Genomic DNA, 26,151 nt, shown 5'->3' on the forward strand with positions numbered 1-26,151 from the left:
TGCATCTCAGTTGCCTCTTTTGTTCAAAGACACTGTTGCAAAGCTCATGTAACCATCTCCTGATAAGTTGCTAAACTAATGTATCAACATCTTGCCTTCCTGTCTCACGTTGGGCCAACATGATCAAATAAAGAAAGTCGAACCACAACGCCGAGGAAGACTACAGCCTTCATCTTCACAACCACCAGAGGGACAGAGACGACCCCCTAGCAACAGTGCACGCAGTCACAGAATATACCAGGATGTGCTGCGTAATCCCGGAATTACCAAGATATAAAAAGGGACCCTGGTGGGGGTGAGGTGCGCACCGTTGGCGGAGCCAAGACTCCCCGGCCGCCCAGCACTGTTTTGCTTGCTGTTGCTTACTCAATAAATTCCTTTCTATTATTAATGCAATGCTCTCTGAAAATTAATTAAGGGGGCAATTTATAACAAACCCCTTTTCTCTATCAAATACTGTTCTTTACTACAGGTTATGGAGAAGCAAACATTGTTTTCAAGTTGTGCTCTTGATGCTTTAAGTGTTCGTAAGTGATTAATGTTAACTTTTAGAGCAAACAAATTAATTTTTAGTTATTAATTTATCTCTGCCATGATACACTGGAAACTGTCCCTTTGTACTGGGTCTGGCTGGAATGTTAACTTTCCCTGCAGCAGCCCACACAGTGCCGTACTCTGTACTTGTAGCTGGAACAGCAGTGTTATCACACCAGTGTTGTGTCTACTGCTGAACAGCAGTGGCACAGCATCGGGCCTTTCTCTAACCCTCCTAGGGGATGGGCAAAAAGTGAGGAGAGAAACATCACCAGGGCAGCTGACCTAAACCAATCAAAGGGATATTCCATACCATGTGATGTCACACTCAGCAATAAAAGGTGGAAACAGGAAGAAGAGGGGAGGGGTGGGCTCTCGTTGGGAAAACAACGGTCCTCCTCTCAAACACCGGCTGTGTGCATTGAGGCCTTGCTTCAAGGATGTGGTCAATCATCGCTCATTTGTGGGAAGTAGTAATTTCTTTCCTCTGCACTTCCATATAGCCTTCATTTATGTTACTTGTTTGTTTTCCTCCCTTCTTTTTATTTTTTTTTTTTCCCTTTTCCCCTCCCTTTTGCCCTTTCCCTTTTTATTTCCCCTTAGTTAAATTGTTTAGTTCATAATAATCTTTATTTAATTATTATTATTTCTCTTTAATTAAATTATCCTTATCTCAACCCGTGAGTTGTTCTTTGCTTTACTTCTCCCCCTCCTCATCTAAAGGAGGGGGGGTGAGAGAGCGGTTGTGGGGTTTAGCTGCCCGGCACGGTAAAACCACCACACCTTTACTCTTCACTGAGCATTTAAAACTGCTTCTCAAAAGATGTGTTTTGCTCAAAGCATGAAATAATCAAGAATAGTCAGATTTACTATGGTTTTGTTGCAGGCATCACCACTTCCAGCCCTGAACATCTCAATCAACAACAAATCATATATATGGCTTAGTAATTACACTTTAGGGAATTATGTTTTGATGTGTATTTTTATTATCAATTTCTATTTGTATTTGGAAGCAGTGAGCTTCCTGTTTTCAGAGTGGTTTGTGTGTGTGTGGTTTTTAATTATTCCACATTCCCTTTTCTAAAGAAATTCTCTTCTCCTTTCCTCTTTTCTCTCACTTTTCCAGATCTTCATGCGATCATTTTCGGTCACCCAGTGAATGGCTAAGCTGGCCTGGAGAAAGTCAAGACAATATAGCACTTGAGAGACAATTCAACAACCTTCCTAAGATTTCCGTTCTCTCACAAACACCTGAACACAAAGCCGCCCTACCACCTCCTTCACTTCTATACTGCTCTTTTTACTTTTCAGTGATTTCTGCTGAAGTGATGCAAAGACAAATTTGGAGTCACCTTGGGGGAGCAGGAGAGAGGGGAAGTAATGAGGTCTATAGTCCAATGTTATCTCTCTCCTGTGAAAATACCCTTAAGAGGAAACATTTAGAGGGAAGGGGGGGAAAAAGAGTTCATTGCTCCCCTCAGAGGTTTGGTTTCTTTGCCTTCAGTGCTCCAAAAGAAAAGAAGGGACATCATGGGGAGCAGTGAATGAAACACTGTCACAGGCCAGGGTGTAGGTCTCGCTGTGTTGGGTTAAAGATCTGAGGGCAGTGGTTGTTCAGTTTCATTATTTATTTATTTTTGGTGTGACTCTAAAACACACAGTGAAAGGAAGGAAACCCATCTATCAGCCTGGACTGAAGCACTCAATTTCAAGATCCTTGGGATTTTGGAAATGCTCTGAAACTTGGTTGTCAGCAATATGGCTTTGACCTGCGTTGTTTTCCATTGCTGGGACTTGAATTTACCTGTTATGAGGTGTACAGTAACAGTACTCAAAAATGCTAATATGTGAGGGGGGGAAAAGCAACTGGAATATTATTGCATTCTGGTTTATTACTGATTGTCCTTTCTATATGTAAACAGCATGACACACTACTTTATTAGTCTTTGTTCACGAAATCCAGTCATGAGTACTGTGAAGAAAATGCAAAGTCAATAGGCCTTCCTTTATAATACTGTAACTACTAGATTTTAATGCTTTAATTCTTATTGGTAAAAGCTGTGCAGATGTAATTGTTCCTTTTCACATCCATTCCTGTAGCACAACTAACTAATGCCATCCGGTGGTAATGGTACAGCATAAATTGAATGTGGCGTAGTCTTGCTTACCTGGGCCTGAGCAGTGTTGTTCATTGTTGTAGCTACTGCAAAACTTATTTAACATGAAAAATACACTAATGAGTAGTAAATTGCTCCTTCTAGCAGATAGGAAAAGTAAGGATTATATATGATGACAAGCAAGAGACTCTAAGACCTCTCCCATAGTTACATAAAACCAGCTAGTCAAGGTGGGCACAACTACCTATTTTTTGGGGGAGGATTTTAATTTTGAAACAAAATTGTCACCCACTTTACCCACAGAAGGGTTTACACTTCACTATACAGAACTTGTATTTTATTTAAACTTTGACATGTTTCACTCCAGATGAAAGCTGATGGTGTGGGATTTTTTTTTTTCTCTGCATGACAGAATATTAATATCCTAATATCAAATAGTTGAGTCAGATTTGGGTATTTTTGCTTAAAATGTGCTTGTATATGCAACAAAACGTTTGCTTTCTATTAAAATCTTAAGTGTCTTTAAAAGTTTCATTGTCTATAGAAATAACTGAATTATTTTGTTTTCCATATTGGAAAAAAGGTCCCACTCTACATTCTTAATGTAGTACATGGAATTTTGAGCAATTTTGTGTTTTTCTGCAGGTTTTTCAGCCATCTCTAGCAGGTACTAGTTGCTGCAGCTTTTCTATTCATTTCAATTTCCACAAACCTTGTATGTGCTGAAAGTTATCCATTGCTCACACTAGTGGTACAACTGAACCACTGGTGGACATGTTTTAACTGCAAAAGCAGCAGCACAAAAATAGTTGTGATGCTTGGGTTTCTGAACTGAAGGTGATTGTGGCTCATTCTTGACTATACAATATTTTGAAAAAACAATATTTCTTAACAGCTCTGTTCAATTCTTGTTAACATATAATGTTAGAAAAAAAAAAAAATACCTGTAAGTATTATCTTTGTTTACTTGGACAAATCAGGGACCCATGCCAAAATCAATTTCAGTGGTGAGTGTCAATAATGTAAGCGTATGTAACCCCCAAATTGTATATACGATAAAATTCTACCCTTATTTTCAACATGGTGGGTAACTATTTGCATGGTCTAATACTGAAATTCTGTTTTTCTTGGTCTATAGTCCTAAAAACAAACAAATAAAAAACTGAATTTTTCTACATGAAAACAACCACTTAGCACCAAATGTTAAAACAGTATTATTCCCATTCTGTTTTGCTGCTTATTTTGGAAAATGCTGCATGCAGACTTCTGAAAAACCCTGATCTATTTCTCTAAGTTAAGAGGTCACAAGTGATTTTGCTTTTTTCCCTGCCAACTAATATGTATTGAAAAAAAAAAAATCATCTATTCAGACTGAAGTATATTAAAAAATTTTGACAGCACAGAAAACCTTTATCTGGGAGAGAAAAGTGTTAATTATGCCACATTGATTTAATCTCACAGAGACCTGGTGCATAATTTAAAATTCATACTATTATTAATTTGCCAGGTATGTTTTACAGCTATCACACTTAAGGAAATGCAAATACTGCCATTGCCAATGAATTTCCTTCCTTAAACATTTTGCAGGGTGTGATTTATTTATTTATTTATTTATTTTTACTTTTTTTTTTTTTTAATCTTTTCCAAGTAAAATTGAAGAGATCTTTGGCATAATAGTGAGCTGGGGATTGCTGCTAGCTGGCTGGAGCACAGTGCAGGGCTCATTGCTGCATGTATTCCCTTAGTCCCTCCACTAGGTTACTGGAGCACTGCATGGGAGCAGTAGTTTTAGTACTCTGCAATAGCATGTGGGTAACTTTTAAATGGTGAAACTTTATTGTTCTAGAGAAGCCAGTCACAGTGTGATACTAAAGGCTGATTATTTTTTTTTAAATGTAAAGCAGAGGTGTAATCATTTTATTAAAAAAATATATATGAAATTATGACATTTGCTTCTGAAGTGTATGATTTCTTTCTGAGAATTGATGAGCAAATGTCATAATTGCTTTATGAAGTAAAGTACTGTCTTAATATGAGAAACAGAAATGTGTTCTGGTTTTAAGAGTTCAGTCACTACTCTGGAAATGTTTGCATGTCTGTTATGTGAACTCTGTTCTCTCTGCTAATTCTAGAACTTGGCACTATCAGGAGAGATCGTAGAGTCATAGAATATCCTGAGTTGGAAGGGACCCATAAGGATCATCAAGTCCAACTCCTGGCACCACAAATGTCTACACAAAAGTTTAGACCATGTGACTAAGTGAACAGTCCAATTGCTTTTTAAATTCAGACAGGCTTGCTGCAGTGACTACTTCACCGGGGAGCCCGTTCCACTGTGCAGCAACCCTCTCGGTGAAGAACCTCTTCCTGATGTCAAGCCTAGACTTCCCCTGTCTCAGCTTAACACCATTCCCACAGGCCCTATCACTGGCGTTTACACAGAATGGGTCACCTGCCTCTCCACTCCCCCTCGTGAGGAAGTTGTAGACTGCGATGAGGTCCCCCCTCAGCCTCCTCTTCTCCAGGCTGAATGAGCCCAGTGACCTCAGCTGCTCCTCATGTTCCCTTCTAGGCCATTCACCATCTTTGTCACCTTCCTCTGGACACTCTCCAATTAATTAATTATTATAAATTAATAATTAATGTTCTTCTTGTACTGTGGTGCCCAGAACTGCACACAGTGTTTGAGGTGAGGCCGCACCAGCGCAAAGTATAGCAGGACAATCACCCCCTCCAAGTTTGGTGTCGTCAGCAAATTTGCTCAGAACACCTTCTAGTCCTACATCCAAATCATTTATAAAACATTGAAGAGGACTGGCTCTAAAATGGAGCCTTGAGGGACCCCACTAGTGTCCATCCACCAACCAGCTGTGGCCCCATTTACCACAACCCTTTGGGCCCTGCTTGTCAGCCAATTGCTCACCCGTCAGATGATGTTTATGTTAAGTTGTATGATGGACATTTTGTCCAGTAGGATCCTATGGGAAACCGTGTCAAAAGCTTTGCTGAAGTCCAAAAAGATCACATCAGCTGGTTTCCCTTGATTGACTAGATGGGTGATCTTGTCATAAAAGGAAATCAAATTTGTTAGGCAGGACCTACCCTTCATGAACCCATGTTGGTTTGGGCTGGGGGGACAATGACCACATTGTCCCCTAGGTACGCTTCAATAACTTCAAGAATCAACTTCTCCATAATTTTACCAGGCACTGACGTGAGACTGACAGGCCTGTAATTGCTAGGGTCTTCTTACCCTTCTTGAAAATTGGCACAACATTTGCCAGCTTCCAGCCTACTGGGACCTCTCCAGATTCCCAAGGTCATCGAAAAATAATTGAGAGAGGTCCCGTGATGACATCAGCCAGCTCTTTAAGCACTCTGGGATGAATCCCATCTGGACCGATGGACTTGTACGGATCCAGGCGGAGCAGCAAATCCCGCACGTGTTCAGGGTCAGTTGGGAGTTTGTCATTCCCATCATCATGGTCCTCCAGCTCAGAGTACCCTGGGTCCTGAAGCCCATCATCAGTGCTGAAGACAAAGGCGAAGAAGGCATTAAATGTCTCTGCCTTGCCTATGTCATTGCCTGTGAGGAGACCTTCCCCATCAAGTTGCAGACCTATGTTTTTTTTGGTCTACCTTTTTCTGTTCACATATCTAAAAAAACCTTTTTTATTGTCTCTCACAGACATGGCCAACTTCAACTCTAGTTGGGCTTTGGCCACACAAATTTTCTCCCTAGAAACATGAACAGCATCCCTATATTTCTTCCTCTTCACCTAACCTGTCTTCCAACAGCCATACACTTTCTTTTTTCGCCTAAGCTCCAGTAGAAGAACCCTGGTCAGCCAGGCCGGCCTCCTGCCCCGCTTGCCTGACTTCTGATATTTTGGAATTACCTGATCTTGTGCTTTTAGGAGGCAGAGCTTAAAGATTGTCCAGCACTGATGGATGCCAATGCCTTCAAAAGCAGTTTTCCAGGGGAGCTTGCTGACTAGTTTCCTGAGCAGTCTGAAGTCTGCTTTTCCCATATTCAGGGTTGAAATTTTGGTGGCAGTTTTCCTTCTGTCACCATGAATTCTAAACTCAACCACTTCGTGGTCACTATGACCGAGACAGCTGCCAATTGCCACGTCTCCTACAAGACCCTCTCTATTCTCCAGCAACAGATCTAGGAGGGCACCTTTCCTAGTTGGCTCCCTTAGCACCTGCACCAAGTTATCTAGGTGCTTTACAAAACTCCTGGACTTGCTCATGTCAGTCATGTGGTGATCCCAGTTGACGTCTGGCAAGTTGAAATCCCCCATAAGGACAAGGGGAGTTGATCTCGAGGCATCTCATAGTTCTGTAAAGAGTAATTCATTGGCATTGTTGTCCTGACCTGGTGGACTGTAATAGACTCCCACTACAACATCCTTTATCTGTTCGTCCCTTAATCATTACCCAGAGGCTCTCAACTTTGCCATCGCCAACTTGAAGTTCCACACAGTCCAGCCCATGCTTCACATACATCGCCACCCTGCTACCTTGCCTACCCTGCCTATCCCTCCTGAAGAGCCTGTAACCATCTATTGCAGCACACCAGCCACAGGTTTCACTTATGCTGGTGATGTCATAGCTGTGGGACTGGACCAAGACTTCTAGCGCATCCATTTTATTCCTCATACTGTGTGCGTTTGCGTAGAAGCACTTCAAATGCACCCCCTACAAGCAGCACCTTGTAGAGCCAACCGAAGGACCTCTGTGGCACACAGTCCCTCTGATTCTAGTACACCACCCCTTAGCTCATCACTGGCATGCCTGGTTTTATGCCCTTCCCCCTTTGACTCTAGTTTAAAGCCCTATCTATCAGCCCTGACAACTCCTGAGCAAAAATCCTTACCCCTCGCTGTGCATCCCATCTGGTGCCAGCAGGCCTGGTGTCACATAGACCTTCCCATGATCAACAAACTCAAAGTTCTGCCAGTTTCACCAGTCCCGAAGCCATGTATTAATGTGATGAGCCCACTCGTTAGCATCAATCCCCCCTATTGGAAGGACAAAGGCAAACACAACCTGTACCCCGATCCTTTAAGTAATCGCCCCAAAGCCCTAATGTCCCTTTTGATCGCTCTCAGACTTCTCATTGCTACCTTGTCATTACCAGCCTGAAAGACCTGTAGTGGGCAGTAGTCGGTGGGCTGTACCAGGCGCTTGACTTTCTTAGCTAAGTCTCTCACCTGAGCCCCGGGGAGGCAACAGACTTCCCTGTGGGTTGGGTCTGGTCAGCATATTGGGCCCTCTGTCCCTTTCAAAAGGGAGTCCCCCATAAGAATAACCCTTCTTTCTTTTTTGACAGATGATGTAGTAATGCTGGGGGTAGGTTGCCTTGCCATAGTCACCCTCCCCAGCTGGGACGGGCTTTCGTCTACTTCATTGTTCTGACTGTTGTGTTCTAGAACCTCATACATGTTATAAAAGGGTAGATGGAAAGGTGAGGTGGGCAGGGGCAGGGCTCACCTACCACCCCGAACAGGAACCTGCCTTCATTCTCCCCGCTTGGCCTAGGTCTCCTCCTACTGCCCGGCGGGATGAGAGAACTTTTGTCTTCTGTGTAGTAGGAGACACTTGTGTTGTGGCAGGCTTCTGAGTCTGTCTCAGAGAGGGTAGAGTACAGCTCCACCAGTCAATTTCCCTCTCTGACTCCCTGGTGCTCCTGAGCCTGCTCACCTACCCCCAAAACTCTGCAACCTGGCTGAGCAGCTCTTCAACTTGGGCACACCTCCCACAGGCATACCCCTTGCTGCTGCTGTTGGATACTGACAGGTGACTCAGGCACACTCTGCAGCCCAAGACCTGGACAGTGGTGTGTTTCCTCGAGCCCTCTTTCTGAGTAGTCAGGTTGGTGACTGTGGCTGTAAAAGCTGCAAGAGATGTGGAGGCCATGGATTTCTGCCTGGTTGATACCATGGCCAGGTTCCTTGCAAGCAGCTTACAAGTACTGATGGGAAAGACCGCTGCAAAAGAGTGGTGAGGGCAACCCATGAGGGCAACCTGCCTGCTCACCCCACCTGCTTGCCCTGCCCGTGTGAACTGCTGTGCAAACTGCCGTGCCACGCCCTTCCGCCACGCCACATCCTGTTCGCTGGGCTCCTAGTCACTCCCGCTCCCTAGGAGCAGCTTTTGAACGGCTGGGGAGGGGGCGCTGCTGGCTCTGCCTATGCCTCATCAACCTCCCTCACAAGGGCTGCCAGGCCCTGGTGGCTCCCTTGGCTTCTTCGAGTGGCCTCAATGCCGAAAAAAAGCCCTGCCTGTCTCAATCCCCCGCTCCGCTGCAGAATGCATCTGCCCCGGAGCCAATCGTCTTGGCAAGATCATAGAACCTGGCTAGTGAAGCTGCTGGGATCTCAATGTATGTTGTAAAAGCAGAAGATAAATTCTGTCCTTCAGTGTAGATGGTCTAAGTAATAGTCTGGACCATGGTTTTGTGACTGCAAAGGGGGCAGAGGACTGCTGTTAAGGAGTACACAAAGCCCAGTGTTTTGCCATCCATTGTCTGCAAAAGGAAGCATCATGCAGTTTGGTTGGAATGGCTGAGAACTGCACCAAAAGACGGGAGCTTTCAGCTAGTGCAGAGCTGGTGGCTCATGGACTTGGTTTCCAAACTGGCCCTGCCACCAGAGCATGTGATGAGGAAAATCCTTTGGGCTAGTTGCCTTCTTCTTAAGAAGCCCCTAGGGTTTATTGACTTCCCATGGAGCTAGCATAGGTTCATCACAACAATAAAGAGATATAACGAACTTATCATCCTTAATCATGTACCAAGACATTAGTACAGATGGGAATTTTAGCTTTTCACATGCAAAACACTGACAAGCAACTTAGTGTGAACAGCTTATCCAGTTATATTCAGGGCCTGAGCCAATGACAGCCCATGAAATGATCAAACTGCTAAAACAATGAGAGTTTTGAAGAAGCAATGTTTAAAGTCAGTTTTGGGATAATTCTTACTTCCTAGATTCATCCTAAAAATAGGACAGCACTGTTTGTTGGGATCCCCACTCCATCAACTCCACTAAGGTTTTGTGAGCATGTAAGGAAGCTGCCCTTCTCAGCAGGGGAAAGTGTAGTGCATAGAGTACGGGTGCTTACTCATGGCAACAAAGGACTCGAATTCATTATGTGAGACTCAAAAATAACCATGGTCTTTATCATTTACTGCCCTACTTATTCATTAGGATGTACATCCACAAAGTTCTATACTTTGTAAAATAGTAATGAATTAATTGCAGTTATCAGGTGTTTTTTTTTTTTAGTGATACAAATATTCCTTGTGCCTGAAATATGTCTCAAGCCAAGTCACATTAATGCCCCTATTGTACAGCTGTTAAATAAGCAGCCCAACACCCTACATTTAGTTGATTTACATATATAAAATTTCAAAACTGCACAAAGGTATGCTTCAACCTTTTGTCATATCAGTTCCATTATATACTGGCTTCTGAATATAAAGATTTAGGTGTCACTTTTTTCTTCTTCTATCTTAAGCCAGCTTTTTTTTTTACAGTTGATTTGACATATAAAAGCAATTTTATCTTTTCTGTTTCCTCCTCACATATTCTCTGCTGAATTGGTAAACATCTATAATTTCTGACAAGGTCACTTAATTATCAGCACTGCTGGCTGAGAAAGAGCTGCCTTATCACTGTAGCTTCTGCTTCTTTTGTGCAGCTGAGTGTTACTGAAAAGCCTCATGCGTGTTCTTTAATTACTATTCAAAAAACAGACTTTGTGCATGCAAGCATTTTGCCTTCCTTAGGATTTGCTTGTCATTATGAGTGGATTATCTATATATTAAACATCTACCTCTCTAGTGTGCTGGTTTCCCAAAAAGATACCAAGTTTGAAAAAGGATGATAAACAATTAAAATAATAATAACAACAACAAAATAAGAGTAGATGAACATAGGAGGATGAAACAAAATACAGGAATACTAAGGGAGGTTGATTTCATTTAGCTTGTTGTTGTGTTTTTGTTGTTGTTGTTGTTGTTGTTGTTGTTGTTGTTTCTCTCTCTAAGGAATAGGGAAGAGCAGTGGTTTTGTTTGAAGTTCCAGACTGTGTCTTGGGAACTTTAGATTCAATTTCCACCTTCATAATGAATGTCTTACGAGACTTTGGGCAAAACATTAATTCTCTCTGTCTTATTGCCTCATCTGTACAGCTGGTATAATAATCTTCCTTTTATCCACACTACTTGAGTAACCAGCTTTATGTAGCTGAGACATCTGTGTTAAGTGCACCTTATGCAAGCTAAGATAGGGGCTCTGGATGTCATCAAAATAAAATATAACTTTATCTATTATTAAGATTCAACTGCTAGTATAAAGTGCTATAGAATGGGAGTATTACAGCCATTTACATGTCTTAAAATAAATATCCATGGATGGTCCCTCACTCCTCCCCATCTGTCGTGGTTTAACCCGGCTGGCAGCTAAACACCACGCAGCCGTTCGCTCACCCTCCCCCCTCCCTCTCTGGGACGGGGGAGAGAAATGGAAAGTGAAGCCCGTGAGTTGAGATAAAGACAGTTTAATAAGACAGGAAAATAATAATAACAAAAATAATAATAACAATAATAATAATAATACAATGGTGATAATAGGAAAGTAATAATAATATGTACAAACAAGTGATGCACAATGCATTTGCTCACCACCCGCTGACCGATGCCCAGCCTAACCCTGAGCAGTCCGGCCCCCTCCCCCCAGCTAGCCACCCCTATATATTGTTAGCATGATGTCAGATGGTATGGAATACCCCTTTGGCTAGTTTGGGTCACCTGTCCTGGGTCTGTCCCCTCCCAGCTCTTACTGCACCCCCAGCCTGCCCGTTGGCAGGACAGAGCAAAAGGCTGAGATGTCCTTGGCTTAGTATAAGCACTGCTCTGCAACAATTAAAACATCGGGGTGTTATCAGCACTCTTCTCATCCTAAGCCAAAACACAGCATTCCACCAGCTACTAGGAAGAAAATTAATTCTGTTCTAACTGAAACCAGGACACCATCCCTCTTCAATTACTTACCAAGTACATTTCAAGTAGAGAAATCAACGTGCAGATTGTCTCTCCTAGAGGTTTGTTTATGCATGGTGTTGGAATTCAAATGACTTGGAACAAAAAGATTTGGGAATTGTTTTGGATAGTTGCAGTAAACTGCCTGCTCAGTGTATAGAAGAGGTTTTGAAAAGGACAACAAAATTAACTAGTATGTAGAAGAGGTCAGAAAATGACATATTGCCATTATAGACACAGGTGGAGTGGAGAAACAAGCCTTAAAAATTTGGAGAAGGTGATTTCAATAGAATTCTACTTCTGTAAAATTAAAGCTCTAGTGAATCAAATGATGTATTTCAGATCTCGTAGTTTTATTTCCTACCTCTAAATGGAAAAAAGGTCCTATTTAAACAAACAGCTTCCCTGTGAAATGAGGTTGAAAAGGATTAAGAATGTTATCCTGGTGGAGAACCTCATCAAATGAGAATGTGTAAGAGGTATGCAAAATAACACAGTATACAGAAGGAAACTTCTATTTACCCTTTCTCATAATACAAGGACAAGGGAGATAGATCACTTACAGATACTAAAAAGGCTAAAAGAAATCAGATTTTTTTTACACAAAGAAAATTTACCCTGTGGGACAGATAAGGACTTAGTAGGATTCGAAAGGGATTATACATTTCTATGGATAATAAGAACATCCACAGCTATGTTAGATAAGATTAGAGGAGGGGAAAAAGATAAAAGGACTCCTGCTTCAGGGCATCAACCAATTACTGATAGAGACAGAAATCTTCTAGTAGAATATTCTTCTGGAAAATGCTTTTTGTAAAGTGCAAGTATTGTGCAGTGATAGATTCATTCCAGTAAATCTTCTAATAGATTCTGCTTCAGATCTTGTTTATCTGGCAACTAACCATGAACTGGGAATCTGGAAAATGGAATAATGGGTTGCAGAATAGGCTATTGTCTAATTTGTCTGAGACAGTAAACCTCATTTATATTGCTACATGCAATGACTAAGAAAACTATTTGTACATTTTGAGATGTTAAAAATGTCTCCTTTTCTTTCCAACATGGAATTGCCTAATTTTTGCATTTTTTAGTTCTTGTGTGAAACATAAACTTCCTCAGGCTGTTGTTCCATAGTTTGCTGTTACATTTTATTGAACTTATTGACATAAGTATCTGGTAGCAAGTAATGAATCTGGAGACATATTAGTTTAATGAGATGGTTCTTTCATTAAGAGTTTTTTTGTTTGAAGATTGTTTGGCTAGGCTGTGGATTTTTGTTATAGATAAGTAATTGTTATGGTGGTGATTTTGGCCAAATCCCTGTGCTTTGTGTTCCTTATGTTCATTTGCTGCTCATTTTCTGTCTTCTTGCTCATTTTAATCTGATCTTATAACTTTCCATATGATGCTCAGTTGATTCAGCCCAGTCAAATTCAGGTTTTCAGTTCTTTGAAATACTCAGCAACAATAATTGGATGACATTGTAATCTCCTGGATTAAATGGTAAGAGAGATGGCTGCAGGGACATGTCTTAATTTTTAGTATATAGTCTTTTGTAGATTACAAAATTATTCACTGTAAATAATTCATGTCTGGCCAACATCTGCTCAAGTCTGCCCATCCTCCTCTCTTCCTCTCCCTGTCCCCCCCCCCCTTTTTTTTTTTTAAATATCAGAACATCAGGTAGGGAAATGGAGGAAGATACTTACTTAAGATAATTGCTTTAACTGCTTTTAGATCTAAACTGCTAAAAGGCTAACTGTGTGACAAGAAAGTAACCATGATAAATATTGGAAGGAAACAATAGAGAACTCAGGTGGAAAATGAATCTGGTACATTTGCACTAGACATTTTTGGCAACAACTCCATGTAAATCTTTCAAATGAGTACAGGTACTTAATAGGCAATTAAAAAGACAGCCAATGTAAATGAATTAATAGCTGACTCTTAAAATGCATTAGCTGCTCTGTAATTAATAGAAAATTATAAAGGAAATGAATGCTTGCTTACAGCCTTATTAAGATCTGAATATTATATCTGAGTCTGAATTGATTGGGATGTTAAAAGTTTCAGGAGGAAAAAATGGAAAGCATAGTTAAATACTCTCCAAATTTCGGCCAAATTTCAATAATGTGTAGCCATGCTTATGTATTTCAGAATACTTACACAAAATGACATTCAGAATGTTTGAATTTAAGTACCAGGAGAGGACAATTGCAGTCCTATGGGAACTGGACAGCAATCGTAAATGAAGCTCACTAGTCAAAGATGGAAGGTCTCATGCATTATTCAATGAGCCCAGTAATAAATTAACTGCTGTTTAAGCTCAGGATTAGTCTTTGGTGGCCTAATACTGCATAGATCATCGAGTCCAACCTCTGACCTAACACTAATCAGTCCTCCACTAAACCATATCACTAAGTTCAACATCTAAACGTCTTTTAAAGAACTCCATGGATGGTGACTCAACCACTTGCCTGGGCAGCCCATTCCAATGCCTAACAACCCTTTCGGTAAAGAAGTTCTTCCTAATATCTAACCTAAAACTCCCCTGGTGCAACTTTAGCCCATTCCCCCTCGTCCTGTCACCAGGTACGTGGGAGAATAGACCAACCCCCACCTCGCTACAGCCTCCTTTGAGGTACCTGTAGAGAGCGATAAGGTCACCCCTGAGCTTCCTCTTCTCCAGGCTGAATAAACCCAGCTCCCTTAGCTCCTCCTGATAAGACTTGTTCTCCAGACCCCTCACCAGCTTCGTCGCCCTTCTCTGGATTCTCTCGAGCACCTCGATGTCCTTCTTGTAGCGAGGGGCCCAAAACTGAACACAGTACTCGAGGTGCGGCCTCACCAGAGCCGAGTACATGGGGACAATCACTTCCCTAGCCCTGCTGGTCACACTGCTTCTTATACAAGCCAGGATGCTGTTGGCCTTCTTGGCCACCTGAGCACACTGCTGGCTCATATTCAGCTGGCTATCAACCATCACTCCTAGGTCCTTCTCCACCAGGCAGCTCTCCAACCACTCAGCTCCCAGCCTGTAGCTCTGCCTGGGGTTGTTGCAGCCCAGGTGTAGGACCCGGCACTTGGCCTAGTTGAACTCCATACAGTTGACATCAGCCCATTGGTCCAGCCTTTCCAGATCCTCCTGCAGAGCTTTCCTACCCTCCAGCAGATCAACACACACACCTAACTTGGTGTCATCTGCAAACTTACTGAAGGTGCACTCAATGCCCTCCTCCAGATCATCGATAAAGATATTAAAGAGGACCGGCCCCAGTACCGAGCCCTTGGGGACTCCACTAGTGACTGGCCTCCAGCTGGATTTGACTCTGTTCACCACAACTTTTTGGGCCCAGCTATCCAGCCAGTTTCTAACCCAACGAAGTGTGCGCCAGTCCAAGCCACGAGCAGCCAATTTCTTGAGGAGAATGTTGTGGGAAATGGTGTCAAAAGCCTTACTGAAGTCAAGGTACACCACATCCACAGCCTTTCCCTCATCCACCTTTCCCTCATCCACCAAGTACGTCACTTTGTCATAGAAGGAGATCAGGTTCGTCAAGCAGGACCTGCCTTTTATAAACCCATGCTGACTGGGCCTGATCGCCTGGTTGCCCTGTAAGTGCCGCATGATGATACACATGATAATCGGCTTCATGAGTTTCCCTGGCACTGAGGTCAAACTGACAGGCCTATAGTTCCCCGGGTCTGCCCGCCAGCCCTTCTTGTAGATAGGCGTCATGTTTGCTAACTGCCAGTCAACTGGGACCATCCCTGATAGCCAGGACTGCCGATAAATGATGGAAAGCAGCTTAGCCAGCTCCTCTGCCAGTTCTCTCAGTAAAAGAAGATCGAGAGTCTCATTTATCTTGGTGTCCCGGTTTCAGTTAGGACAGAGTCAATTTTCTTCCTAGTAGCTGGTAGAATGCTACGTTTTCGCTTAGGATGAGGAGTGCTGATAACAAACTGATGTTTTAATTGTTGCAGAGCAGTGCTTACACCAAGCCAAGGGTGTCTCAGCTTCTCACTCTTTCCTGCCAACAGGCACGCTGGGGGTGCAGTAAGAGCTGGGAGGGGACAGACCTAGGACGGCTGACCCAGACTAGCCAAAGGGATATTCCATACCATCTGATGTCATGCTAAACAATATATAGGGGTGGCTAGCCGGGGGGAGGGGGCCGGACTGCTCAGGGTTAGGTTGGGCATCAGTCAGTCGGTGGTGAGCAATTGCATTGTGCATCACTTGTTTCATACACATTATTAGTAGTAGTACTATTATCATTATCATCATTATTTTTATTATTATTATTATTTTCCTGTCTTAATAAACTTTCTTTATCTCAACTCACAGGCTTCACTTTCCCATTTCTCTCCCCCATCCCAGAGAGGGAGGGGGGAGGGTGAGCGAACGGCTGTGTGGTGTTTAGCTGCCAGCCGGGTTAAACCACCACACTTGGGTCTTGTTCTCTTGCCTTTAGCTACATGTCTAAAATTGCACTAATCCTATGGCCAGTATGATTTCTGTGCCCCACTGCAGCCTTTCATTTTCATATTCTTTCCTTTGTGGATGTATATGCAGCTTTAAATCAGCAAGAGCTTTAATCTAATAATCTATCTTCTCAATAGATTGAGTAGAATATTGAATACCAGACTCTCTCTGCTGATTTCTGCTGAACTACTTATGTTTCAAGTTGTTCAAATCAGTCAAAACTCTACAGGCAGCAGAAGTTTATTGGTGCGGGATTTGACTTGTAATGTGTACTTATAGCAGTAACTAAAAAGAAAAATTAATCTCAAATTGAGGCGCTGACATGAAAATTTTCAGACACCAGTGAACTTTTTTTATTAGGTAGGCTTCCCTTACCATCTGAAAGTGTGGCTGAATGTAAGCTGTGTTTAGTTTTGTTTCCTATAATTTTTTGGAAATTCATATCTGCAATTTACATAGCCTCCGTCTAACCTGGAGAAGCTGTAATTTAATAATAATAACAATAGTATAAGATAGGTGGTAGGGTGCACATGGCCTTTTACATTGGTAAACACTTTAGGAGCATTGCAAGCAGCATATAGCTCTTTAAAAGTTACTGGTAGTCTCATATTATTTTATTTTTAATAAACATAGTCCCAGATGCTTGTACAAATCTTTGGTGCATAGCTCTGGAACAAATTTCACAGTAATTAGAAACCTGCCTTTAAAAAATATCAATCTTGGATGATGGACATTAATCTAAACAGCTCTAGGGACTCCATTTTAAGGCTTGCTAGTTATTTACATTGTTAACCCTTACCTCAACTTCAAAAACTTCAAACAAATCTGCATAGCCAAATAATTAAAGGTTGTGTTACAAAGTGTTTACTGATAACTCTGTGGGAAATTTGCAATTTAACCCAAAATAAAATCACACTCTCTTGGCTTTTGAAATTTGTTACCAACATGAATGAATGACATTTCATAAAAGAATCTTACTGTATTTATGCCCAAGCACTTCAAATGATTAGCTGCACTTTATAGAAGGTATTAATTCATGCATAATCTTCCATTAAAATTCTGATAAAATAATCAGGATTTGATCCAATAAAAATACAATTCTGCCAACAAAACTTTTGAGCATGTGAAAATAATGGGAATGGTCATAATAATAATAAAAACTTTTGGATTTTTTTCCTTGTCAATCAACTAAGTATTTTTGCCTTTTTAACAAAACAAAAAGTTATCTGAAAAAAAAATTAGTGAGTAGTTAAATAACTACAGCTATGTCATGTAGTCCAGTCAGTCAAAGTCCAAAGTTACATAAAACACTAAAGAAAAAACTGCTCTTAGATTTTTCAAAAGCAAAATATAGTTAATAAAGATTGTGTGTCAAGACTACTTTCTTTGTCAAGAAAAGAGTTTATCAGACTTCCTAAATTAAATAAACACTTCATGAGACTTAGTGATAATCTTATAACCATATATTTGAAGGCAGGACACTGAGTGAACTTTTTAAAAGTCATTTGGCAGAATTGTTTTCATGCAAAGAAAAACACGTATTTAAAACAAGAAATACTTAGCCTTCACACTGCTTGGAAACATGTGTTCTTACTTGCACCCTATGGTTTAAATACTTGAAGCTATATGAGTTCATAGATAAGCTGAAGAGAGCAAGCCATCAGTGGAGAGAAAAAGTATTTTGTATTTTAGAATTAGAAGATTAAATGAGGTATATCTGTATCTCTCCTTAACCACCGGCACCGAGTCATTTCAAAGTAACAGAACAACCACAGTACAGTTTTGTAGTCTGGACTGCTGATTAAAAGGAGCTCTGAGCCCTCACAATAAATAGAGCGTGCAGAGAAAGAAACTGTTTCTGATTAGCAGAAAAACAAGTTAATTTTTATATTTTCTTTTTATCAAACACTATAAAGATTATCCAGTGATAACTGTTTATATTGTAGGAATGAAGAAGTAATCTATTTGAAGAAATGGTCAAATATTTGTCAAAGCTTCTTAGATTGTCATCAGTGCAGCAGCAAAAAATTAGTGTTTTTGCTAGAAAGTCAAAGTACAGTACTCACCTACAGAATATATTTACCCTGAACTTTGTACTGGTGAACAAACCCCGACCTTTGACTTGTTTTTTTCTTAATTCTAATATCCTCCCACAGACACTCTTGTCTTTTCTTTTCGTTCTCCTTGCCAGTCTGCTTCAGTTCCTCCCAAGCACTCTCAGAAGTGGTGAGCATCCACATTTAAAAGAGCGGACACAATTTCAAAGCAAGCATTGTTAAGAATCTTTGAAAGCAGCAGAAAGAAAACAGCCACAAGGTTCCCAGCTCCTACAAGGCAATAACATTGAGTAATGAAATATTCCAAGCCAATTTTTGTGGTGAAGTACATGTTTCTCAGTCTACAGTCTCAGATTAGATTATATGTAGCTGAAAAATGGGCCCAGTTCTGCCAGTGTCAGTGCAGCTATGCTGATTTACAATAACTACTTTCATAAAGTATGAATGTGGAAAAGTAAGTTTATCAACTCGTAATTTAAGCAAGTGGATTTCTACCACCTTTCACTGTCCATCTGCATTTGAACCAGGACACCCCTGACCCCAGCTGAAAGACCACTGGTCAGTTGGTCTCTGCTGGGAAACATGTTTATTCTTGGTTACTTTACATTTCTGTTGTAACTTGATATCAGCTCATTTTCCAAGGACTTTGACAGTTGGGGTTTTGTTGGTTGGTTTTGTTTATTATTATTATTATTTTTCTCATAGACCTGATTTCTAGCTGAAGTTAATATTTGTTCAGCATGCTGCTCTGCTGTTCTCTACTCATACACTCTACTCGGGTGTTGGGATGTGTATGGCAGCTAATTTAGTCTTAAATTCTGTACTGATGTGTTTACAGATTATATGTATATTCCCTACAGAAGCGTTTTTAATTGTTACAAGAGAGGCATCATAATCTCTAAAATTAGGTGTCAGTGTGATAGTGTCTAAATACATGCTCTAGAGACAGACCGAGTTCAGGTCATATAGAAGGGTGGGTGTGGGCTGAGGAATGTGTGTCCTGTATCAGACTCGCTGGATACATGGAGAAGGGCTCTCTCTGTCTACACCTGCACATAAACTATGCAAGCTAAACAAAGCACAAATTTTATATTTCTATAGATTTTAACCCTCCCCTTTGAAGCTCTATTATGCAGTCATCCTACTGCAGCACTGTCCCAGCTAGAATTCTGTCAATGGCAGTGCACTTGTTCACTTGTACAAACAAGACAATGTTTTTCCTTTGTTGCTTAAAGGTGTTAATAAATGTGTGGATTTGAATTAAAAGGTGATAATGGAAACGGAAACCCCAATGTGTCAGTCCTTCTGATGCCTATAAAACAATATCTGATATATCTAACTTCTTAAAACAGCCATACATGATCTGACCAAAAACTCATTTATAAGAACAGATTTGTGAAAAGCTAACTGGGGAGGAGGAGTCTATGGCAAATGGATAGGGATAAAATAAAATAAGTAATTTTAAAAAGTATGAAATATATGTGGGAAATGATTTTTAAAGTTTACACTAAATGGTTGTAAGAAAAGACTAAACTTGGACTATAAAGGAAGCCTCATTACTAGTGAGAAAATAAATCTCAAAGGTTTGTTCTTCAATGTTTGTTTACATTTGATCACAGAACAATGCGGGGGGAAGTTTCTCGTTCCTCTCAGAATGATTCTACCAGTAGTTTCCTCAGTGCAAAAAACTTTTCAGTGGTTCTTAATTCAGATTTTACAGTGGTGGAAAAGACAGAATATTGCAAATGTTCTGAAAGTCCTTGCATTTAAAAATTGTTGCTCATGAATCTTTGTTTGCTGACACTAGTAGAAGCCTGTTAATATAAGGGAAGTACCTTTTGTTTGGCAGTGGTGATTGGAAAATCCACCCGAAGTGCATCTATTGATTGAGTAACTATGAATAGCTATGAGCTACTCATAGTAGCTATAAGTAGCTATATTAGCTAGAAGTAGCTATACTGAGTAGCTATGTCATTAATTAAACCAGGCATTCTGGCTTCATGAAGATATATACTTTATATACTGTATATACTGATATATACTGTAGTCCCTAACACATCCTGTGGCTGGTGTGGTGACTACCACCTCACCTCCTCATATCTAGAGCTCAGGGACAGGGAGGCTCCCTAATGCAACATGTGGGACAGTCCCAGGCTGCTGCTGCAGCCCTCTTTCCTTCTCACTGTGCACAGCATTCCCTCTCCTATTTTTCCCATCTCATGCTGGGGTGAAAATAATTCACACAGGTGAGATGACAGAATTTGTTGCAAGCTTATACCTTATTTTTCTTTTGGCAACAAGAGTCTTGGTGCTGAAAAACCTTGCAGAGCAAGGTGAGTTTTTAAGCCACAATGATTCCAGGCAAGATGTTAATTCTTCCATTAAATTCTGGCCAGCTTTCTTTTAATTAACTGAAGAAAGGCTGAAGAGTTGGGGGATGAAAAGATCTATTAATCCTAAAAATCCTATGAAAAACTTAAATTGTAACCTTTAGACATTATCTTTACTTTTATACATTGAGAAATTGAATCATGAGCATAGTCAGCTGTAATTACCAGCACCCTGAAATGTGTGAGTTGCCACTTAAGGAGATTGCTGCAGTGTTGCAGTGGGTTAGTGAAGACACTTGTTTTAGCTGTTGCCGTAGCTCTTTTCAAAGCTCATCACTCAGTAGGTCATACATAGCAGAACTTTCTTGAGCTGCGGTCTTGAAAAAAACATGTGTAAGCAAAAGATGAGCGAATGTCACTACTATGAATTGAAGGATTCTTCTTATCCTCAAGACTAGATCTCCAGTGGCTATCAGTAGGGTTCCTGCTGTCTCCTGCCAGGTTTACATCTTTTTCTGTCTCACTGATTTCCCTCTGTTTACAAATTTCTGATAGCAAATTCTAAGTCATTTTGATTTTTGATGGCATTTGTTTCCTTTTTCCTGTGCCCAGGTTATCACTGGGCTGTGCTGCTCATCCCTAGAGCTAGAATAGTTGGAGGTGGTTTTACTTTTTCCTTTGATTGTTTCCTTGTGGTTTAGCTGTTTCTGAAAATTCATCCTTTCTATTGTGCTCAAGCTAACCATATGTATCACACTCTTACACCCAGAAGTGCGATGGGATGAAGTCTTTGTCCTCCATCTCTGCACAAGCAGGATTCTGTCTCTGAACTTCTCTTTCAAGCTTCCTCTGTACCTTCAAAGATTTCATTATGCTGTGGTGTAGCATATATTGAGTAGGATTAATAATCCAAGCAGGTTAGAAAGTATATGATGGAGCATATTTTTTCCCATCAGAAATCTTAAATTTAGGGGAAAGAAGGTTGTAGCCTCGGACTGTCTACATCCATGTCAGATACTTCATTTTGTTTTACAGTGAAGCTATTTTATTCTATTTTAACCTTTTTCTGAATTAAGTATTTTAATATTTTATGTAATTATGCTTTTTATTTTGAAATTATTTTAATTAAACTTCAGTGTTGCAAATAACAATAGAAATATCATGTGCCTGAGGTTAATTTTTTTTTTTTTTCATTTGCTTTTCCAAGGAATATAAAGAAATGCTATTCTATCAGGTTGAAATTGGAAAATAACATTATTGGTGTTTCCTTAGTGTTGTTTTCTACCAGAATTTTGGTTGTTATCCAAATTCTGTGACACTACTCTTTATCTCCCATATTTTGTATCCTTCTTGTTCATTCACATAGTAAGGTCATCAAGGCAAAGATGATATGGACAGTAATTGTGATAGTCTAATAGTATTTGGGAACTGTAGATATTATCACAAATGTAATGATTTAAATGTCTCCACCAAAATAATTAGAATGTTAACATGAGCAAGAGGCTATACATTTAGTCAGTGCCACTGCTAACTTTAAGTTTGTAGCATTTAAGCATTTATTTGCTTTGTTTCAGTATTTTCTAGGTCAGAAATTTTAATCTGAATTGGTTTCATGTAATGACAAATCACCAGTGTCACAGCTGACTTCCATGAGATGTGTTTCAAGATTAAGATGTGTCTGCATGCCAAAATAGTACACCACGTACCTGAGTGAATAATAGAATATATTTCATATATTGGTATGTTTATGATTCTGCATCACATTGTTAGCCCTACTGATCCCTACACTTGTATACAGGTTTGTATACAATTTTACCTTCAAAATTTGTTCTTTCAGATTTTTATCTGGGAAAACTTGTCTGTGGCAAAAAATAGAACAGGTAGGGATAACAACAGCCACTGTTATACAGTTTTCAAAGAGCTTCCAATTGTGACATTTAATTTAATTTTTTTTTTTACATTTCTTTTTAACTTTTAAGTGAATTTCAACCAATTGAACAGGAAGTTTATGAGGTTGTTTTCTGTCTGGGGAGGTTTTCTACATGAAGTTGCTACAACAACATTGAGGCTTTCCCAAGCTTTATAGTGTTGGCAGAGCTTTGGAAGGCAGCAGAATGTTAGGTGATTTCTTGTTTCTATTTTGTATAATATTTTTATAGAGAGTGTATCGGCTATATTGCACTTGTTTGAAGTGGCATTGCATATGTGGTCAAAATTTCTGTTCATTGTAATAAGCCATTATAGACTAGTTATAGTCTTCATTCATCCTATCAATGAGAAGATGCAAAATGGTTAATTTTTATTCTTAGTACAAAATGATAGTGCTTGGTTCTAGTCTTTTGTATGTAGCTGCTTATCAGAAGTCACACCCATATCATAAAGTCAAGAAAATCAAGTAGCATAAATACAGTGTGGCCAACACCATACTTACTTGAAACCCTAAAGTTAGAATGGTTTAAGCTCCATAGCTTCCACTTGTTCATGTTCAACAGTAAGGAGATAATTCTGCAATAAAAGCACCTCATCCCGCAAGGTGGGGAAATACTTTCCAGAAAGGATTCTCATAAATGCATTTATCATCTTGCTTATTTAATAACCTGAATTTCTGTTTCTAAGACAGAGTTCCTTTGAAGAAAGGTGTGCCTGTAAAAAGCAAGACAGTTCCTAAAAATATCATGGCTGCCTTTATTTCAAGACAGAACTTTCAGGTCCTGAACATTGTCTTTTTTGTGAATGTGATTATGCTAGCTATTTTCTCAAAAATAAAGTATTTTAAAATTAAAACTACTGGCAGAAGGTTGAGTTACAGATCTGGTAATTGAAAGACCTCAGCCACTGTAACTGCTCCCCTGTACTCAGAGATAGCAAAGAATAGAAAGGGTGAATATAAGATTGAACTGACTGACCCCAGCCTTCTAACCTAAGGGTCTGATACTGCCCTGAGGAAAGGCAGTCCCTTCTCCTGACTTCACCAACCACCTCATTAAGAAGGAGAGACCAAATTTTATACAGACTGTCTGTATTTAACGCTTGTACTTTTCATTTTCAGAAGCAACCTGGAGTATTTAAGGTTCAGTATTCCAAGGACTTATCCCAAAAACTCCTAAGGCACTCTCAGAACCATTCCTTGCTGTCCATGCCACCTACATGTTGCTTCTGGCTGCAGTCCAAAAATCCTCTTAGCAGAGAAGCTTGGGTAGAGGTAGAGAACTAGTTCACACTTCAGTCTGTACCTCCAGACTGTACAGTTTCACCTAGTTGGAGTTACTTTATATAAGATGCAAGGACAGCGATGCAGATTAACATGTAAGAAAATACAGAACCTTCACATTAGGATCAACCAGCCTGAGCACTCCTTTAGCATTGAAAATGGGCCTCTCTTAATACCCATGTGTGGGAGGGACTGGGAAGTTCCCAGTAAGCCTACTGCTGCTGAACAGAGTCTGAATAATAAAGCACCCGAAGTTTGACCAGTGAAAGAAACAAATTAAGGTAGCCATCACAACTGCAGGCATCTGTCTGTAATTTCTTGTCTGCATCATTGCTTCAAGCTCTGGAAAGTACCCTGGCAACCACCTGTTGTAGCATGAAACCTGTAATTACTTCATGTACTACACAGAAGAAAAGACAGGCCACTACAAGGTTAACAAATCAAGCTCTGCTAAACAAATAGGAACGGTGAGTTGTAAGCCCTTAGGCCTTGTGACAAACATGCCACTACAGAGTGCTCTCATTTATTACCCAGGGAGTTCCAGCACCTGTTAGCACACAGATACCTTTGTGCTGTTGCCAATTCCATGCCTTGCCTTTAAATCAGCTGTGCTTAACATTCAGATCCAGGGTGAAAGGGCCTGTTAGATACATTTGGTGTATTTCATAGGTCTTCTGAGTACTTGCAGGCCTACTGTCTAAAATATCATGCAGTTTGACACAGTATAACAGTAAAACTCTATCTCCTTTTTCCTAACCATACCTGCTAGATAATTTTCAAATCGTGTCATTTATATATGCTTATATATAAAATTACAAGATACAGTCTGTTTCTCTTCTTGCTTATGTGAGCATTGCAGCGGTAAAAGTTACAGCGTTCATTTAAATTGTTTCTGATCTATATCAATACATTTGAGGAGCAAATCGGAACCTCCATGAAGTAAAAAATCCCAGGGTAAGAGGATTCTATCACCGTTCTTGCTGTTAATATATTTTATGTTATCCAAGTACAAAATGATAACTTTTCATTTAAAACCACAGGTCCTGACAGAAACTTGTATCACATGCTTTAAGGTGTTTTAAAACTTGTACTTGCAAAAGTATTATCTGTATTTTTTATCACCATAAACTTCTAGTTCCCTTACAAAACCAATGCTTCCTTATCACATGGAGTTTTGTACTTGGCTCTCAGAATTTTATTTTTTTTTACTCACTGTAGCTCCACTTCTCATACAGCAGCTTCATCAGCCTCTCTCTTATATTCAGTTCAAGTATCTAGTGACTGAATAATCAGTACTACTTCTTGCTGTTTTCAAGGGTCACAACAGAACTAGTGTTTCCCTCATCATTTAAAAACATATATTCGTTTTTTTTTTTTTAGTGAAAAGAATCTGAGAAATAGTATGTTTAAGTTCTGAGAATTTGTGAAGTGAGTGTTTAATAGAGGGAAAATGGGCCTGGACTTTGTTTTCCAACCTTGAAAAATCTCTGCAGCTGTAGGAGCAAGCCCATGTCAGGTACCTGTCCATGGCTGAAGTTTAGTTATAGCTTGGAGCTCAAAACCCCTGGAGATCTGTGTGTCTTCACAACAGCCTGATGCCTGGCAAACAGCATGTATTCCCATAGGCATTTGTCAGTGTGAGTTTAGACATCCACATTTTTGTTTATATCACTAACCTGTTTTGAATCATCTTAAGGTTGTGGCAATATTAATATTCTATAACAAGGAGCTCTACTGATTATTATCCATTGAACAATGGTAAGCTCTTAGTCCTAAAAGCTGTGTGATAGTGAATTGCATAGGCTATGAACAGACATTTTAACTGTGTTCACTTAATTTCACCATTGGCTTTTTTTTTTTTTTAAAAAAAGCTGGTATTTATAAGTGATTGTTATCAGCTATTTTACAGCTACATGCTTAGAATAATTTATCTGAAACTAAGAAAAATTAATACTGGAAAGAGCAACAAGAAATATGTCATTGTGTCCCCTGGGCTGTAAAAAGGGTTAATGTTCTGAAGAAAAAACTACTATAACAGTAGAAAAGCTTCTTTTTTCATTTAATAATTAACTTCCAGTCACATGCCAACTGCTTGTCTTGTTTTCGTACTGGTGAAAAGGAGATGTGACATCTTAGAAGTTTTCCCAAATATTTGAAAACCTACATCTTCGTGATCATCAAGAATTGCTTGAGAAACTGTCAACGCTAGGCAGACATGAAAAGAAAGAAATTACAAAGAAGCTTGCAAAAAAAAAAAAAAAAAGGAGCTATGAACAGTTAGATCTCTGCTAGAGAGATCTCTCTGCTATAGAGATCTAACTGCCCAATTTTCCAGTGAATTATGCTCACTTCTAATCGTTCTAA

General features: G+C 40.0%; 3 long non-coding RNA genes across 3 annotated transcripts in view; 2 read left to right on the top strand and 1 right to left on the bottom strand.

The window, feature by feature from the left end:
- LOC139998816 (uncharacterized) overlaps window positions 1-391 on the top strand; it is a 76,827-nt gene extending 76,436 nt beyond the window's left edge. The window contains exon 4 of the long non-coding RNA XR_011803790.1: window positions 134-391. This is a non-coding gene — a long non-coding RNA (uncharacterized lncRNA). The remainder of the gene's footprint in view (window positions 1-133) is intronic.
- LOC119718637 (uncharacterized) overlaps window positions 1-18,686 on the bottom strand; it is a 40,187-nt gene extending 21,501 nt beyond the window's left edge. Inside the window, exon 1 of the long non-coding RNA XR_005269772.2 lies at window positions 18,256-18,686. This is a non-coding gene — a long non-coding RNA (uncharacterized lncRNA). The remainder of the gene's footprint in view (window positions 1-18,255) is intronic.
- LOC139998815 (uncharacterized) lies at window positions 446-3,826 on the top strand. The gene is made up of 2 exons (XR_011803789.1): window positions 446-1,004; window positions 1,661-3,826. It is a non-coding gene; the product is annotated as an uncharacterized lncRNA (long non-coding RNA).
- Window positions 18,687-26,151: the final 7,465 nt, after the last annotated feature.

Source organism: Anas platyrhynchos, chromosome 16, assembly GCF_047663525.1.
Source record: "Anas platyrhynchos isolate ZD024472 breed Pekin duck chromosome 16, IASCAAS_PekinDuck_T2T, whole genome shotgun sequence".
Lineage (NCBI taxonomy): Eukaryota > Metazoa > Chordata > Aves > Anseriformes > Anatidae > Anas > Anas platyrhynchos.